This window comes from Pelodiscus sinensis, chromosome 25 (assembly GCF_049634645.1).
Source record: "Pelodiscus sinensis isolate JC-2024 chromosome 25, ASM4963464v1, whole genome shotgun sequence".
Classification (NCBI taxonomy): Eukaryota; Metazoa; Chordata; order Testudines; family Trionychidae; genus Pelodiscus; species Pelodiscus sinensis.
In genome coordinates, this window is record NC_134735.1 from 10,657,781 (window position 1) to 10,675,672 (window position 17,892).

The 17,892-nt window shown below is 47.6% G+C and overlaps 1 protein-coding gene across 6 annotated transcripts in view; it reads right to left on the reverse strand.

The window, feature by feature from the left end:
• Nucleotides 1–17,892, reverse strand: part of INPP5B (inositol polyphosphate-5-phosphatase B) — a 55,205-nt gene that overhangs the window by 28,359 nt on the left and 8,954 nt on the right. The window lies entirely within an intron of this gene.

Sequence of the window (17,892 nt, forward strand, 5' to 3'; positions counted from 1 at the left end):
ATGCTAATGAAGCGGGGGGGATTGAAATCCCCGCTTTATTTGCAATTGCCATATGTCTAATTTGCATCCCTTTTACAAAAAAGGGATGCAGTCTAGACACAGCCGGTATGTTTAGTCTTGAGTAAAGAAGACTCAAAAGGGACCTGTTAACATCTTCAAAATCTTACAGGATTATAATCAATTGTTGTCTTTGTCTACTGAAAGTAGGACAAGGAACAATCAACTTCATCTGCAGCAAGGGAGATTTGGGTTAGTTATCAGGAAAACCTTTGAGGCCATATCTTCATTAAGCAAAAGACTGATGCTGCTGCAATCAATCTTCAGGAGCTCAAGTTAGTGGGTCTAGTTAAGACCTGGTAAATCAAACTCAGAGGGTGCCCTTGTTGGCAGCCAGTACTTCCGGCAACAAGGGAAGCCAACGGGCGCATTTGCTACCATCAGCCTCCCACTGTGGGGACAGCAGGGAAAAAAAAATCGAATCAATGTATGTCGACTCCAGCTGTGTAATTAACATATCTTGATTCAACTTTCCCCTTTAATGTAGACCTGGTCTCATTGTAAGGCTAGTTAACTACTGGAATAGTCTTCCAAAGCAGTTTAAGGATTCTAAGAACAGTTTATACAGGAATAGGGTAGGTTTACTTGGTCCTATCTCAGCACAGGGGGCTAGATTAGACGACTTCTTGAGGGCTCTTCCAGTCCAACATTTCAATGATTCTATAAAGCGGCAGTTTACAGTTTATTTGGCCTAGTTCACAAACCGACATATAATGAAATGTTTGTTTCCGAGATCACAGATCTGATAAGTGAAGCTGGAAGGAACAGCTCTGTTTACTGAAACACAGAGCTGAGCTCTTATGTACTTCAATGACTAGGCAGTGAAGCTTCAGATTTTATCACTTCCACAACATTTCCACCAGGCCAGCAGTTCAAACTAGATACAGAATTTAACATCCTTTACCCGGAGATTCAGAACACAGGCAGACTAGAAGTAGCTGTTCCTTTAGCTTGGAAAACTTCCTTCTGCCCATTGAACCCTCTGAGAATAAAATACTTCACAAGAGGATTTACTGGAAGCTGATTCCAAAAAAGCCCGAGGATCAAAACTTATTACAGCTCATGAATCCAAAGTCCAGTAGGGTTGGACCTGGGGCCACTGCTCCTGGAACCGGCAACAGATTTAGATGGACAAATGCCTGGTTTTTGTTGTTGTTTATGTCTGCACAAAAATGATTAGGGGTTTGGAACGACTGTCATATGAAAAGAGATTAAAAAGACTTCAACTTTTCATCTAAGAAAAGAGGAGATTAAAGGGGGATATGATAGAGGTTTGTAAAATCATAACTGGTGCGGAGAAAATGAATAAGGGAAATGTATCTACTTGTTCCTGTAACATAAGAAGTAGGGGTCACCAAATGACATTAATAGGTAGCAGGTTTAAAAACAAATGAAAGGAAGTATTTCTTCACACAACACACAGTCAGCCTGTAGAACTCCTTGCCAGAGGATGCTGGGAAGATCAGGACTTTAACAGGGTTCAAAAAAAGAACTAGATAAACATTGATCCTCCATGAATTCATTAGCCAGGATGGGCAGGAATGGTGTCCCTAGCCTCTGTTTGTCAGGCTGGGAATGGGTGGCAAGGGAGGGATCACTTACTGATTATCTGTTCTCTTCATTCCCTCTGGGGCACCTGGCATTGGCCACTTCTGGAAGACAGGATACTGGGCTAGATGGACCTTTGGTCCGACCCAGTCTGGCTGCTCTTATTAACAAGGAGCTGTTTGGCTCCACATGTGATGTAGCTAACTGCAGCTTCCCAGGGGGTTCACCCAGCTGATCTAGGAACCACATTTCCTGAGAAGGTTTCTAAATGTGCTTTTGCAGAATTTCCCACAAATTAAAAGAAGAAATTGGAACTGGAACTAAAAACAACACCAGAAGAAAGGAGACATGTCATATCAAAACGGTCCCATTACATTTCTGACCCAAGCCAATCCTCCACAGAAACCACTGGTGCTGTCTTGACAGCAACAGACATTTCCGTTGCCATGGAGTCTCAATTAGGGATATGAAAGGTTAACTGGCAAGCCTTATCCTTAACAAGTGAGGCTTACAGTTCCAATTAGTCAGTGGGGGCAAGGGCAGCTCCCCACCCACAGCCCCTGCCTGACCCCTTTAATCAGTTAACCTGTTAAACACTATGTTTAACCAATTAAACAGGATTTTATATGCCTCAGTCAGGTGCATTCATCTACAAAACTCCAGCCTCAGAGCACATCTATGTTCTCAGCATTGCAGCAGCACAGTGGCAAGGGTACAGTGGCGTTACTGAAGCATGTGGGGTGAAGACATTGTTCCAATGGTTAGAGATCTCTCCGACCAGCATAAAAAACCACCCATGACCAGCATAAACTATGTCAGCAGGAGAGCTGTCTCCACCACTGACACAGCATGACCGCTTATGTTGAAGTAACTTACACCAACTTGGGGGATGGAAGAGTCACATCCCTGAGTAACATACATTTCCCCATCATAAGCAGTAGTGTAGACATAGCCTGAGATGAGCAGAATAAAGCAATGAATATCCCCAATCCCTATCCTGCTGCTCTTGTACATCTAAAATAAACTAACCCTGCAGAGGCTGCAAAGGTCGGGGTGGGATGGGGAGGGGAGCAGTTTTCCCCCATCTTGAGGAACAATCCACTGGAGGAAATAGGTTGTGTTAGGACACATGCCAGAGCAGCTTGGTACAGCACCTCTTTCATCAGCAAACTATTTTCAAGGAGAATAAACCCAGAACAATAATTAGCAGCTTGCTCAGAGGGCACCGCCCTGATCTTTTTTGCCTAAAATTAGACCAACTTAGATCCTCAGTACATTCACCCACCTGGGATTTTTTAAACACAATCTAATACATTTCAAAGACAGACAGAAAAACATTAACATCTGCTGCAAGGAGCCAAGGAACAATCCTGCACTAGCCTCTGGATGGGAGTAGATCAGTGGTAGATCTTGGAACTTCTGACAGGTGATCTTGACAGGTTTAGCCAGGAGGCTATCAATATCAAGTGCTCGTACCTTATCTGCCCCTCAGCATTGCGGTGCTGCTCCTGGCCTCTGCCTTGGAGGTGCCCTGGTAGCCTCCTGCTTGCTGTGCAGGACCCGGGAAGAAAAGGAAGGAGGGGTGCTGATGTCAGGGTGCCCCTCCCTCCACCCTGTACCCCATCTCCACAGAGCATGGTGGGGGCAGGGATGGAGAAAATTTGCTGTTTGCTTTTGGGAGTGGTGCAGGGCCAGGGTAGGGGTGAGCCTGCCTTAGTCCCCTGCACCACTGCCCAGAAGCCACGTGTGGTAAGCAGTGCCCAGCTGGAGCCAGCATTCTGAACCCGAGCCCCAGTCCTGAACCCCAAACCCCTGTCCTCCACCTGATAAAAGTGAGTGAGGATGGGGGAGGGAGGATGGAGTGAGCAGGGGTGGGGCCTCGGAGAAGGGGAAGGAAGGAGGCAGTGCAAGGGTGTTTGGGTTTGAGGTAGATGCTGGATTGCAATTAAATTCAAAAAGTGATCTCATGCTTAAAAAGGTTGTAGACCACTGGAGTACATGGAGCCAAAAGGTACCAAAATCTAATGTGCTAGGAGCCACAAAGATCTCATCATTAAGCAAGTGTAATTAGTCTTTCCACCCGGGTTCTAAATATACAAGAAACAAAAAACGCCAAGTCAAATTTTTGGGCCTGCCAACCTGCCTGAGTTTTTTTACCATTATAATACCAAACCAAAGAGATTAATCTAGAGGCTGCAGCATCATGTTACACTGAGCTAACAATATACGTCAGTTTTGAAATAAGTTGAATCACTAACGAAAATTAATTCATTGCTTTCAAACATCCCTCTCCAGCCTGCAGCAACTGCACCGCCTCTGGGGTAGGCCTACACATTAGTGTAATCATTAAGTAATCAGCTGTTTCCTGGGACTCTGCAAGTACTGTATTCTGCTTTAAGTACTGAAATCCATCTCAACAGTAACTCAATACACAGCCTGGGCTTACATCCCTAGAGACTGTCACGAGTAGGAAGGACACAGGGCTCAGGCTTTGTTGTCCGAACACAGCCCATCACACCTGCCAACAGGCAGAACAGCATTAATGCCATAAATGGCAAATCAGCTGGCAGCTTGAACTCACAAGATACAAAGTGAATGATGCTTACAGGGTTGCTACATGCAGATCAGGGGACAGGAGATGGTAGCAGAGATAGCAAGGAGGTTGCTTACAATGTTCTTTTTTATATTAATATCCTGCCTGCTATCTACTTTGGAGGAACTCCTGAGTAAGTGAGCAACCACAGAACGCCTCGCAGGGGCTCAATGTAGGAGAAATACAATTCAAAAGCCACTTCTCCCTCCCATCCTAAATCCGTCTCACCACCGACAGTTGTCAGAGTGGAGAACAAACATGTACTGGCCCAAGTTGCTGGGAAAAGGACATGAAGCAAGTTAGCTACTTCATGGGTCTTTCAATGACTAATTTATGTAACTAAGAGGCAGAAAGAGTCTCTATGCTTGAAACGACTTCCTTTCATCAAATCGGGCTAGACACACTGGCCAAATTGATTTTTTAAGTCTAGCTAAGCATGGTTCTAGCCAAAGGACAAAAAAATGAAAATAAGATGAGCTAGGACACATGAAGAGTCTTGAGGGGGAAAAATTAACTGTTGTAAAACCAGGCACAAAGTTGCTTTGTGAACTCAGTCCAAATAGTGTATGCACGGCCCAAATGGTAAACAGGATTTGCAGCTAAACGGATTTGCAGCGAATTAAGCCTTTCCTATGAAAAGGTTGTAAAGATACATTTTAAGCACTGCCCCAAGGCAGACCCCAGCAATGTATTGGAATCTTAAACTTGGACCTCTGGAGATCAAATCTATAGCATTATTAATTGCACTGACCTCAGCTAACACGCCCTTTTGATTACAAGGATACAGTGTAGCAAAGGAACCCTAACAGAGTCTCCACCTCCAGCTGAGAAAGGACAGAAAGCAAACCCCTTGCTTAGTAAAAATCCAAGGTTAGTCAGATTGTTAGAGCAGCATATTCAGGCTGGTAAATAAAGTGGCATGAGGCACACCAGCGTTCCCCTTAGAAATTCTTCTTCAGCAGCAATGAGCAGCTGAACTTTCCCACTTGGGCTGTACCTTGCCTGTGGCTGCACAGGATCTTGACCGAAACAAAGCAGAATTCTAAGGTGCAAGTCAGATGGAGTCTCAGACTCCTTTCCTACCCACTGACAGAAGAAACCCTCTTCCGCATAAATTCACACATGCCACCTCCAAATCATGACTGGCAGATTGCACAACAGGCCCTTGCCCAGCTAAACAGTCGATATACACCTTGTATGTTCATGTTCTCCACTGCCCCTGCTATTAGCCAATTGGAGTGAGGGATGAGAGCAACTGTTAGATCTGGATGACTCAAAAATCACCACACAGAGGAAGCCTTGTAATAGCAACTTTGTCAAAAGCCAATCACGCACTCTCAGAATTCAGCATCCGGCTGAGAGACTTTAATTCACACTAATGGAGATATTAGGTTTCTATGCTTCAGTGGTACCGCAAGAACATATTTTCAAAACAGCTGCGGTTGTAAACTGTTCAACACTGTGGTGCTTCTCTCAATATACAAACAAGTTCTTTTCATAGCAAACTTTAAAGCAGGCCATCGACAGGAGAGCGGGAGAACTAAGAGGGCAACTCCCCTGAGGCCCAGGGATTCAAAAGGGCTTGGTACTCCCAGCTGTACTCCCAGCTGTTGCTTCTGCTAGTGTAGCAGTGGCCAGAGCCTTTAGGGCTTTTAAATCACCTCCCAAATCCCTGCCCCCCTCCTCGTTATCCAGGGGCTCAGTGAGTCTTGGCCTCACTGCCTTAAGGTGAAGGTATTTTAAACCTCAGACACTTACAGGCATCATCTCTGATGAGCTATTTCAGGTCTCCCCATCCCTCTTCCATTCTGTACCTCCTGGTCCCCACCCCTCACGATAAAGCACAAGCTAGAAAAATTCACAACATGTTTAGGGCAAGAAAAAGAACAACAAAAAAAGAGGAAATAAAACTGAAAAATGGAGAAGGTAAAAGGAGGATGGATGCAAGTAACTCTTAAGCCAAGAATCTCAGTATCCATGAATTTGGTCAAAAAAGCACCAGATGTGAGAGTGTGGGGGAGCCAGGAATGCCCAAGTTCCAATTCTGGCCTCAGGTCCCTCCTTGTCTCACTACCCCATTTTACAAATAGACAACTTTGTTACAGTGCTTCCCCATCATGGAGACTGGGGATTGTGAGCATTTGTTGTTTGTAAAGTATCATCTCAGTAGCAACAGGAAGTCACACCCTCCATCACAACCCAAGAATGCTCTGCCCACTTCCAGTGGTAATCAAAAACAAAACCATACCCACACCTATATATGTCTAATTACATGTTCCTGTTGTTTAGCACTCAAAACACATTTTTAGTCTGCACTGACAAAGGAGGAGTTCCCATCTGCCCACATCTTGCTCTGCAGAGCACAAGAGGCTATCTCCCAACAGCTCTAATTCTGACCACAGTAACTCTGGTCAGGGCCAGATTAACGGGGGGAAGGGGGAGCTAGTCGGGCAGCTGCCCGGGGTGCCAACCTATGCAGGGCACCTGATGGCAGCTGTAAGGGGCGCCGCGCGCCTTAGAGCTGCCATCAGGCGGCACATGCCAAGGGCCGGGGGCTGTGCGGCGCCCCTTAGAGCTGCCATCAGGCACTGCGCAGCCCCTGGCCCTGGGTGTGCAGCGCCTGATGGCAGCTATAAGGTGCGCAGCACACCAGGGGGCAGGGCTGCGCATGCTCCATGCGCTGTGCACCCGCTGCCCAGGGCGCAGGAATGGCTCAAGCCGGCCCTGATTCTGGTTATGCCTTGTGTGATCTCTGCATAAAAACAACCCTTGCTTCCTCTTTCAAAACTGGCATGCTGCAAAGCTTTACCAATGGTCACATCTTCCAATAGCGAGGTAAAGCCAAGGGAGGGGCTTCTGATGCTTAACCAAAAGTCAAAGCCGCCACTGTGACCTTGGGCAAGGACCCACAGCTCTAGCATGGGCATGGTTCATTCTGAAGAGAAGAAATACAAACAGGGCCAGATTAATTCCTATTGAAATCAATGGGAGTCGGAACAGGTCAATAGGGACTTTCCAGTCATCTACCTTGGTCCTTATGTGGCTCTATCACCATAATATCTCCAAGTGCCCCCCGAGAATTTGAAAACAGGAAGAGCAATCAGAGATAAAAACCATCCACAAGATTGTCCGGGGGGAAGATTCCTGGAAGAATCTGCTACACTGACATTAACCTGGGATAAGGCCTCAGGGTTGCCAGCAGCCAGAGACCCCACCTTGTAGCACTCAAGTTAAGAAGTGCAATCAGGTCCCATTTACCTGAGGTGTTTTATGTCAGAGCAAAATACAAACTGCTCATCTCTAGGTCATTCTGGATAGCAGGATACTGTGGTCTAGATTCAAAGCTCCCCTGCAGAACAGGAGGGTCACAGAAAACTGGATGATCAAAGGCTGACCACAAAGAGAAGCAGCATACACTCATGGGCCAAATGAGAAAGAGTATGTTGGGTCCCAACAGGTCTGCAGGGGTCAAGTTAGTTGGGGCTGACCCTTTTCCTAAAAGTCACTGCAAACCTCTAAACATGTGCCTCCATGGCTGGCAGCTTGAGATCACAGAAGAAAAAAAAAAAAAACCTCAGCCCCCAATTTATGAAATCTTAAAACACTGACAAAGCTGTTGGATATCCACTATGAAATGCAGAAGGACACCTGTGAGTGTAAAGATTTACAACGGAGAAATAGGCTGAAGAAACAGAGTTCTGAAAGAATCCTGGTGGCTACTAAGGATGTAAATGGGTAATTGGTCATCTGATGAGGGTCCCCCTTACCGGTTAACTAGTGCCAGGCCCTGCAGGTAGAGGATTGTTCCAGCCCAGTAGGGCATGCCGGGAAGAGGGGCTGCTCCAGTGGCTCCCCCACTTAAGGCACGCCACGGCAGGCAGTTAACCAGTTAAAAATATAGTTTAACCAGTTAATCTTTTAAATGGGATTTTACATCCCTAGTGACCACCCATGTAACAGGGCAGGGTAAACAGCTTACAAGTGCCACACACCTATCTGACCATTGGCACATGGAGAGAGAAGAGGACTGTTCCTGCCTGTGCCACCTTCATACGAAGGTAAGAATGGCCATATGGTGTCAAAACAAAGATTCATCTAGCCCAGTATCTGGTCTTCTGACAGAGGCCAATGCCAGGTGCCCCAGAAGGAATGAATAGAACAGATAACCATCAAATGATCCCTCACCTGTGGTTCATTCCCAGCTTCTGACAAACAGAGACTAGGGACACCATCCCCACCCAAAATGACCGAGACCGGTCAGATTACAGGAAAGTTCCTTCCAGTTACTATTAAAAAAAGGGGGGGGGGGGGGCTGGGTTTTTTTTCCTCCCTACCCAGTAGCCATTTTCAGAGGGAAAGGCGGCTTTCGAACACAGCTCAGGACAATCATAGCAACCACAGAAATTCAGTGTCTTCTGCCCCAGAAGCTATTTGGAACCCCCAGAGAGCAGCAACCTTATCCTTCCTCTTCTATTCTTTGCCTTCCACCCCACAGGCTCAGATCATTACACTGACCAAGAGGAAAAGGGAACCAATCGCCCAATCAACGTTAAATTCACAAGCACATTATGGGCTTCACACATTCCTCTGCAATTCCATTTAATTGATTTGGTACCACTCTGGCAAAGGGACTGCACCGTGATTAAAACAATAGTTTGTACCAGTGGTGTGTGATGAGGTGTACCAGCCACCTCCCTCCCCCCCCCCCTCCCCGCACTGTGAAGGCTGAGCCTAATCAGGCCCACCTGGCTGAAGAAGCCCTGACCCCACAACCCTGCTGGGCATAGTCAGACTGTAGCCCAGGTATAAAAGCCTGGAGGTAGACTCAATCTGGGCTGACTGCTGGAGGGAAAGGACCTCAGACGAGAGCTTCTGACCAGCACCAGCTAGCCGATCGGAGGGAAGACAGCAGAGACTTGAGCGCCAGTTGGGACGTCTCTCCTGCAGTCTATGAGGGAGAAGCAGCCCCCAGGGACGTAATGGACTCTGCGAGCACGTGGGACGCTATCCTGCCAGATCAGGTAGGAAGTGGCCCAGAGAGGGCCTACTGAATCCTTGGCATGTTTCAGATGGATTCCCGCCAAGGGAGTGGTAAGTCCTCTTGCTGCTCACAGGGTCCTGGGCCAGGACCTGGTGGAGTAGGGTGGGCCTGGGTCCACCTACCAGGGGTGTATGACTAGTTCTGGCTGAGCAGCTGATCAGCCCCTACGGTAGAGGCTTGACTACAGCCCAGGATGGAGTGCACGAGGTAGATGGTAGACCTGGGGGGATGGGGGGGGAAGAGAAGCTCCCTGGTGACATGGTGCTTTTCCTTTTCAAATCACTTAGCAAACTTCAGGGGGGCCGGCAGGGCAGTAGGGCCGGCAACAGGTGGGGAGTCAGCTAGGAAGCCAATAGGCTAGGCCAGGGCTGGTGGAAAGGGGCCAGAAATGACCTCCCTGGTCCAGCAAAATCCTCATCCAGGATCAGTCAGGTCCCAAAGGAGCCAGACCAGCAAGGTCCAACCAGTACGTATTGGATTCCTTTAACAATTTTAACTCACCTCTATTTCTTTAGGAATAAGCCATTAGATTTTACACACAAGGATTGACAACAGTGAGATTTTTGGATAGGATCTGAGTTACAGGCAGTCCCCGGGTTACGTAGAAGATAGGGACTGTAGGTTTGTTCTTAAGTTGAATCTGTATGTAAGTCGGAACTGGCGTCCAGATTCAGCCGCTGCTGAAACTGACCGCCAGTTCTGACTTACATACAGATTCAACTTAAGAACCCCAAGTCAGCTGCTGCTGAAACTGATCAGCAGCTGATTCCAGGAAGCCCGGGGCAGAGCAACTGTGCCTCGGGCTTCCTGTAGTCAGCGCTGGTCAGTTTCAGCAACGGCTGACTTGGGGACGTCTGGGGCAGAGCAGCTGGGGTGCTGCTGGGTTGCTCCAGTAGCACCGCTCCTGGAGCTACTGGACCAACCCAGCAGCACCCCAGCTGCTCTGCCCCAGGAGTCCTGATTCAGCCAGTGCTGAAACTGACCAGCAGCGGCTGAATCAGGACGCCTGGGGCAGAGCAGCTGGGGTGCTGCTGGGTTGGTCCAGTAGTGCCCAGAGCAGCGCTGCGGGACCAATCGGCAGAGCCCCAGCTGCTCTGCCCCAGGGTCCACAAGAAAAGCCTGGTCTGCTGGGGGGGGGCACACTAGCTGCGCCCCCCCCCCAGCAGACCAGGGACACAGGGAGCAAAGCAGCAGCGGGGGGTGCCTCGCCTCTGAGGCTTTGCTCTGACGCGGGACCGCTTTGCTCCCGGTGCCCCTGGTCTGCTGGGGACCGTCTCCAGCAGACCAGGGGCACCGCGAGCAAACCCGCCGGGGCTGCGGCTTTGCTCCTGATGCCCCTGGTCTGCTGGAGATGGTCCCCAGCAGACCAGGGGCACCGGGAGCAGCTTTTCTCGCCCCGGAGGTCGAGGTGGCTGACCGCTGCCTGTGAGCTCCGGGGCGAGAAATCCCCGTTCGTATGTGCGGATCCGATGTAAGTCGGATCCGCGTAAGTCGGGGACTGCCTGTACATATTGACCTAGGCATGTGGCTGGTCCTTAGGGAGTGGAAGAATCTTATTTGATTAGATTAGTTTTCATAACCACTCCTCTGTATAAAAAATGCTACCAGTAGTGATACAGGGGAACTGGAGTGTCTGAGACTACTGCTTGTATAACTTCTTGTTAGCCAGTGTGGTGGAACAGAAGTTCTCCTCAGGGTTGAAGTGATGCATGTTTATAGCAGAGAGCCACCAAACTTGTGCTGTGATAGCCTTGTCTCTAAGCAGTTCTTCCTGAACTAGATACTCCCAGTAGTGTCCTGCCAAAGTACACCTGTTCACACCAGGCAACAGTGTATTCAGCCTAAGATCATGAGAATTTCTGTAGAGGGAATAATGGTTCAGATCGCTAGCTGATCATCAGATTTCTCTAAAGGAAATTGCCTGGACTTTTGACATACCAGCACTGGAGACAAGAAGGTTGGGGTAAGGGAAATACACTCCCAGAGTAATTAGGAGACTAATCTGGACAGCCAGTGATATATATCAATTATATTTTCATCTTCTGGACAGATGACAAACTCCCACCTAGATTTCCACCACAACTCTCTCTGGAGCACTTCCACACTAGCCTCAACTTCCTGGCCAGCACAATCGGCTTCAACAATGGTACTTTATAGACAACTATGTACAAGAAACCATTGGATCACCACATCTCTCTTCATAGATCCAGTAACCACCCAAAACATACCAAGAAATCTGTTCTCTGCAGGCATGCTGAAACCAGGGAACGTGCTCTGAAGAGAAATACATCTTGGGATACACACCTTAATGCACTCAAAGCCACCTTTACTAAGCAAGAACAATCCACCAGAGAATAGATTGCATCATAAAACAGTCCACTCAAATGCCCCCAGAGAACCTGTTTCGATACAGACACAAAACCCTCTCCAATCACACACCCTAAAGGGTGACCTACCACCTCACATTGGAATCCATACAGGATACCACTGCATAACTGTAACCCACCTGAGGGGAGATCCCATTCTGAAAAAAGTCAAACACCATGTCCTCTGTGGGTACACACTTTTCACAGAGCAGTCATTCTATGAATGACACCTCAGTCCTCATCCACAAACAGAATCTGCACAACACCTCCAAAAGACAGGCCTGGGAACATAAACTCATGCATTTACAACATACTAAAAGTCCTGGACAGAATGGAGACACGGGATTTATGACTTATTACAACAATCTGTTATCTGCAAGCCTCCCTTTTTGTTCAATGATTGCCAGGGTGTTAGCAGACCATCTCACCTTGAATTATCCCATAGAGCAGTGATCTCCAACCTTTTTAAGCACAAGTTCACTTTTTTAACATAAGTGCAACCCAGGATCTACCTCAAACCCAAATGCCCTTGTTTCACTTCCTCCCTTGTGCCTTCTCTGTGGCCCCACCTGCTCACTCCTTTCTCTGCCATCCTCATTCACTCCCACCAAGCTGGGACAGGGTGTTAGAATGCAGGAGGGTGCACACTCTGGTCTTGGGCCAAGGGGTTTGGAGTGTGGAAGGGCTCTAGGCTGAGCCCGGGGCAGCAGGTTGGAGTGCAGGAGGAGGTTCAAGGTGCAGGCTCTGAGAGGGAGCTTGGGTGCAGGACTGGCTTAGGGCTGTGGCAGGAGGTCAGGATGTGGACTCTGGCTGGGCACTGCTTACCTCAGCAACTCCCTGAGAGGGGTGGCACAGTGGAGCTGGAGGCAGGCTCACCGCTGCCCTGGCTCTGCACCACTCTTAAAAGCAGCTGGCATGTCCAGCAATGGCTCCTGGAGGGAAAAAGGGCTAGCTCTGCTTGTTGCCTCCTGTCCACAGGCACGGTGCCCATCCCTGGGGAATGAGTTGCAGGATTGGTACCTGTGGATAGGGGGACAGCACAGAGCCACCTATTCCTCCCTTTCCAAGAGATGCAGGGATTTGCCAACCACTTCCAGGAGTGGTACAGAGCCCATTCCCCAAGGAATGCCTTAGCCCTGCTGTGCTGCGAGGCTGTTAGCAGCCTGATTCCAGGAAACTCTTGGCCAGCATTCTGCACATGGATGGAAAAGGGAATACATTTTGTTATGTGCACCAATATCGTGGTAATGTGCAGCAGCACACCATCAGCCGCAACCAAAAACCTTGATACAATGTAGATAGATAGATAGATTTTTAAATTTACTATAGGGCTAATTACTCTAGCCACAGCAGGTAATACTTGGAGCATGCACTACTCAAAGAATTACATTTAAGCATAAGAGAAATAAAAATTCTGAAATGCACTGACCAATCAAAAACCTAAAATACCACACTTTGAAACCTAGGCAACCTGAGAGGGATGCACAAGAGGCCACATACCACACACCATCCCTCCCTTCCCAGACAGGGGGCCAGACAGCAGCCAACAAAAGGACTAGCAGACTGAAGGGCTATCACTGGCAGCAGGAATCCACACTTTTTTCCCCCTCCCCCATACACCGGCAGCAGCAGTGGAAGCAGGTTTAGGAAGGCGGCTCCAGCAGCGCTGCTTCCAGGGAGTGCTAGGATGGTCCTGCCCCTCTCCCAGGGCCGCACAGATGGAGAGGCCTAACCTTCGCCTTCCCCGCCACTGCTGCCAGTGAGTGCAGGGGGTGGGAGGTGTGCAGTGCAAACTCCTTCTGCTGGCATTAGGCCTGCTAGTCCTCCGGGCTGCCTGAGCTGGTAGGAGGAGGTAGAGCAGGAGCAGGGAGAGGTGGGGCCTAGGGCAGAACAGGGTTATCCTGGCCCAGCTCTTCCTGTTTAGCCAGTGCCCTCCCTCTCCTTTCCCAATCACCAGTGTCCTCCTTTTTGAAAGAAGTAGTAACACCACAAGTATGTGTGAAGTGAGTCTGAAAGAGTGGGTTTGTGGGACAGATTCACATTGCCCTTCAAGTATATTAAGCACGCTCAAACATAGGAGCAGCTGCCAGCAAAGGGGTGGGGGGAATGAGGTACCCTGACGTCAGTGCCCCTGCTCCACAACCTCCCCCTCCCTGCACAGCCAGCAAGAAGCTTCCGCTGGTGGGCAGCTCTAAAACAGAGGGCAAAGAGCAGCATAGCAGAAGGGGAGAGGCAACTGGAAGTGCAAGCACTTGATAGCCTCCCAGCCCAAACCAGTCAGAATCACGTCAGAGGCTCCAAGATTTACCAGTAGATCCCGATCTACTGGTTGGTGACCATTGCCACAGAGTATGTGCTGCTACTCCTCTAGACTATTCAATCTTGTATTTACATGTAGCACTAGGAATATATTTCCCAGATCAGAGGAAGAGCTCTATGCCACTCAAGAGTTTGTGTGTCTCACCAACAGAAGTTGGTTCAATACAAGATATTATCTCATCCACCTTATCACTAGGAGCAAATAGTCATTTTGCCAGTCTCCTACCCAGAAGTCCTGATGATAAACCTCTTGCGTAAATGTTAAGGACACCTCACTCCAATGGCTTCATAGACTCTAACACCTGTGATTCAAAAATGACCAGGAGAGGCACCTATGAATATGAAAGCTGACCCAACTACAGGTACTTGCCCAGAGAATCTAGGACAAAGCAAGGGAGATGTTTAAAGAAGTTAGACTAGTCTACTATCCAATAAACAAATACTTGTCAGTCAATCCCCCCCCCCTTGCTGCTGCTATCAGAGGCAGCAAGGGGGGAGAGGGAGATGAGGTATTTCAAAGGTCAGTGCCACATGCGGAGCCCAGGATCAGCTGGGGACTCTCCAGCTGATCTCAGGCTCCATGCGGCATTTCTTCGGAACTGGGATCAGCTGGGAAGTCCCCCCGCGTTCTGAAGAAATGCCGCGTGGAATCCGTAGTCAGCTGGTGAATCCTCAACTGACTCCATGCTCCGTGTGGCATTTCAAAACGGTAGCACAACATGGAGTCTGGGATCAGCGGGGGACTCTGAGTCCCCCACTGATCCCAGGCTCCATGAGTGCACTTCCACACTTCAAAGCTGGCATAGCAACCTACAGCCCAGAGTCAGCAGGACTTTCCACTGGTCCTGGGCCGCATGCAGAAGTGCCTGTCGAGTAGTCAATAAAAATTCCATCGACTACTCAACTAGTAAATTAACTGTAATTTAACATCCTTAGAGACGGTATCAGGATAGGACAATGTTTATAGACTGACCAGAACATGTTCAGAGAGAATTATTATTTGCTTAGCTGTAACACAAGAAAAATAGAAAGCCGTATTTAGTTTTGCTTCTGAGATGCGTTCAACCTAAATGTATTAGAGAAAATTGAATTAAAATAATGATGTTTATCTTTTAATAAATCTTATTTCTGTTAGTGACAACAGTAGTCTGGATCACTTCAAACAGGATCCTTGGGAAAAGAGAAACCCATAACCTCAAAGGAGAGATACTGAAGGGTAAAGAGTTCAAGAACTAACCACCACCTCTACAGCCAGGTCTATGCTGAGAAGGTAGGATTTGCCAGCACAGCTATACTCATCACAAAAGCCACCAGTGTAGATGCAGTTATACCTGCAAAAGGAGCTATACTGGCAAAAACAAAGTCGTACCAATAAAAGCTGCATCCACACTAGAAACACTTTGTTGTCCTGTAGCAAATTAGAGACTAACAAAAATATATATATCGTAACATGAGATTTCATGGACAAAACTCCTTAGAGGAGTGGAGAAAAAAGGGGGAACCTCCAAATTTGGTCTAGTACAGTGGTTTTCAAACTTTTTTTTTCATGACCAGTTGAAGAAAATTGTTGATACTGGCAACCCAACATAATTTGACTCGAGTGTTGGCTCTGGGGTGGGGCTAAAAACGAGAGCCTTAGGTGTAGGAGAGGGCTCTGACTTTGGACAGGGGGAGTCAGAGCTGGGGCAAGAGGGGCATACCTTGAGCGGCTCCTGGTCAGCGGGGGTGCTAAGGCAGCTTCCTGCATCTCCTGGCACTGCAGACCATGATGTGCCCAAGAAAAAGACAGTGACAGGTTCCCTGCCAATGGGAGCGCAGAGCTAGTGCTCAGGGCAGGGGCAATATGTGGAGTCCTGTGTGGGCCTGCTGCTGGCTCTTTCTGGGATGCTGTGCAGTCTGCCGTGCCAGGACTAGCAGGAGCTGCCTTAGTGCCCCTACTCGTCACCTGATCCTCCTGAAGCAAGGAGATCCAGTGCCTGACATTCCACGCCCCAGTACTGGGCTGTGACCTGTAGTTTAAAAACCAAGGGGCCAGTATATCAACACATTCTGTTGGCAAAACCTTTCAAACATAAGCCTGGCCTCAATCTTTGTCAAAAGGCATCTCCAAAGGTGTCTGCTCTTAAGGAGTTGTGTTGCTAAAAGAATGAGATAGCGGAACTGGCAGTGATGTTGGTCACTTTTTTGCTTGTTTTAAAAGCCCACTCTTTTCCAAGATACCTTTATACCAAGAGCCAACTGGCACAAATCCAGTCCCCTTCTTTACAGTTACACTTAAGTATGAATTAACACTGAGGTTTTATTCAGCTGTATTTCACAATGCCTACCATAAACACAGCATAACCACGGCACTATAAAAGTCACACAGTTATCTAATTCCCTGCAGTGACATTTTCAAAAGATAGTCTCCACCACTTCGCACAGAGCCTGTAACTCCCATCCACTGCCTCGTCGGAATGTGCACTACTATTTTAAGAGTCTATATTTTAGACAAATCCCAAGTACACTGAAATACTGTGCTAACTGAGCTGAAACTGCATCTGGCCGGTAAGTCACAGGCTTTATTTCAAGTTTTGATACTAATCGAAGGAGGCACTCTGAAGGTTTTACATCTCATTTAAGCAATAGACGGAGCAATGCCTTGCGCTAAAAGTGGTTCCTTTACTAATTCTGCAGAAGTACTTCTGTGATGACCTACGTGAGCCCGTTACTCTGTTGCTTGATTTCTGCACCCACAGAAATCTTTCCAGACAATGGTACTTTTATTGTGTAAACACATCTACAAGGTTTTAGGAAAACTAAATGTATTTTATCTGTAACCCAACGGAAATTCAAATCCTGGGTCCAAAGAGCAGGCCGTCCAGCAACTGTGTATATAGGAATGTGTTCCAACTGACACACAGGAAGTCAAGGCACCTATGTTAGATGTCTGGCTAGGCACCGAGACCTACGCAATGCAGTGATAGGTACTGTACACATACCTGGAAGACTAAGGGCATCGCTACACATAACAGGACACCCTACCATTTCTATCCATGCTGAACCAGGGCTTCCCATTCTAAATGTCAGAATAATTTCTGAAACTGGTTTAGGAGGAGTTAATGTCAGTCAGAGGTAACACATTTACAACCAAGGAAATAAAAACATCCATCAGGGATAGGCTCTGATAAGGAAAGGATAAAAGAGCATTCCATGCATCTTATAACATGAGAACAAATGTCTCATGTTTGGAGCATATTACACTCTCAGACAGAGGTTTTCATTTCTCATTATTCAACAGTGCAAGATCTGGCTGTCTGCATGTCAGATTTTGTGCAATCACCGCACACATTGGCTATGACAGCAGCTCAGAGAACCACAGTTTCGAATATTTTACAGCCAATACAATAGTTTGAATTTCAGAAGGCTAACTTTTTTTTCAAGTAGTAATTCACTTCATCAGCAGGCTCTTTAATAAGATAGATTCATAGACTTTAAGGTCAGAAGGGACCATTATGATCCTCTAGTCTGACCCCCTGCACAGTGCAGGCCACAGAATCTCACCCACCCCTCTTAGAATAATCCTCTCACCTATATCTCCGACATTGAAGCCTTCAAATACTTTGCAGGTCCCAAGATGCAGAGAGTCCTCCAGCTGTGATCTGCGCCCCATGCTACAGAGGAAGGCGAAAAACCTCCAGGGTCTCTGCCAATCTACTCTGGAGGAAAATTCCTTCCCAACCCCAGGAATTTTCAAACATGCTGGCAGTGCAATATTGCTTAATTCAATTACAGAATGAAATGTGTATATCCGCCTTATAACAATGATCCATGAATCATTAATCACATTTATCTTCATGCTCAGAGCAGTCTCTATGCTAGTGCATTTTAATAATACATTATAAAGATACAATAAACTAGCATCTTCCCTGCTGAAGGCTCCTCAAACCCTTGATGGAGATCGCTTCATCCAGCACACAGAGGCAGAC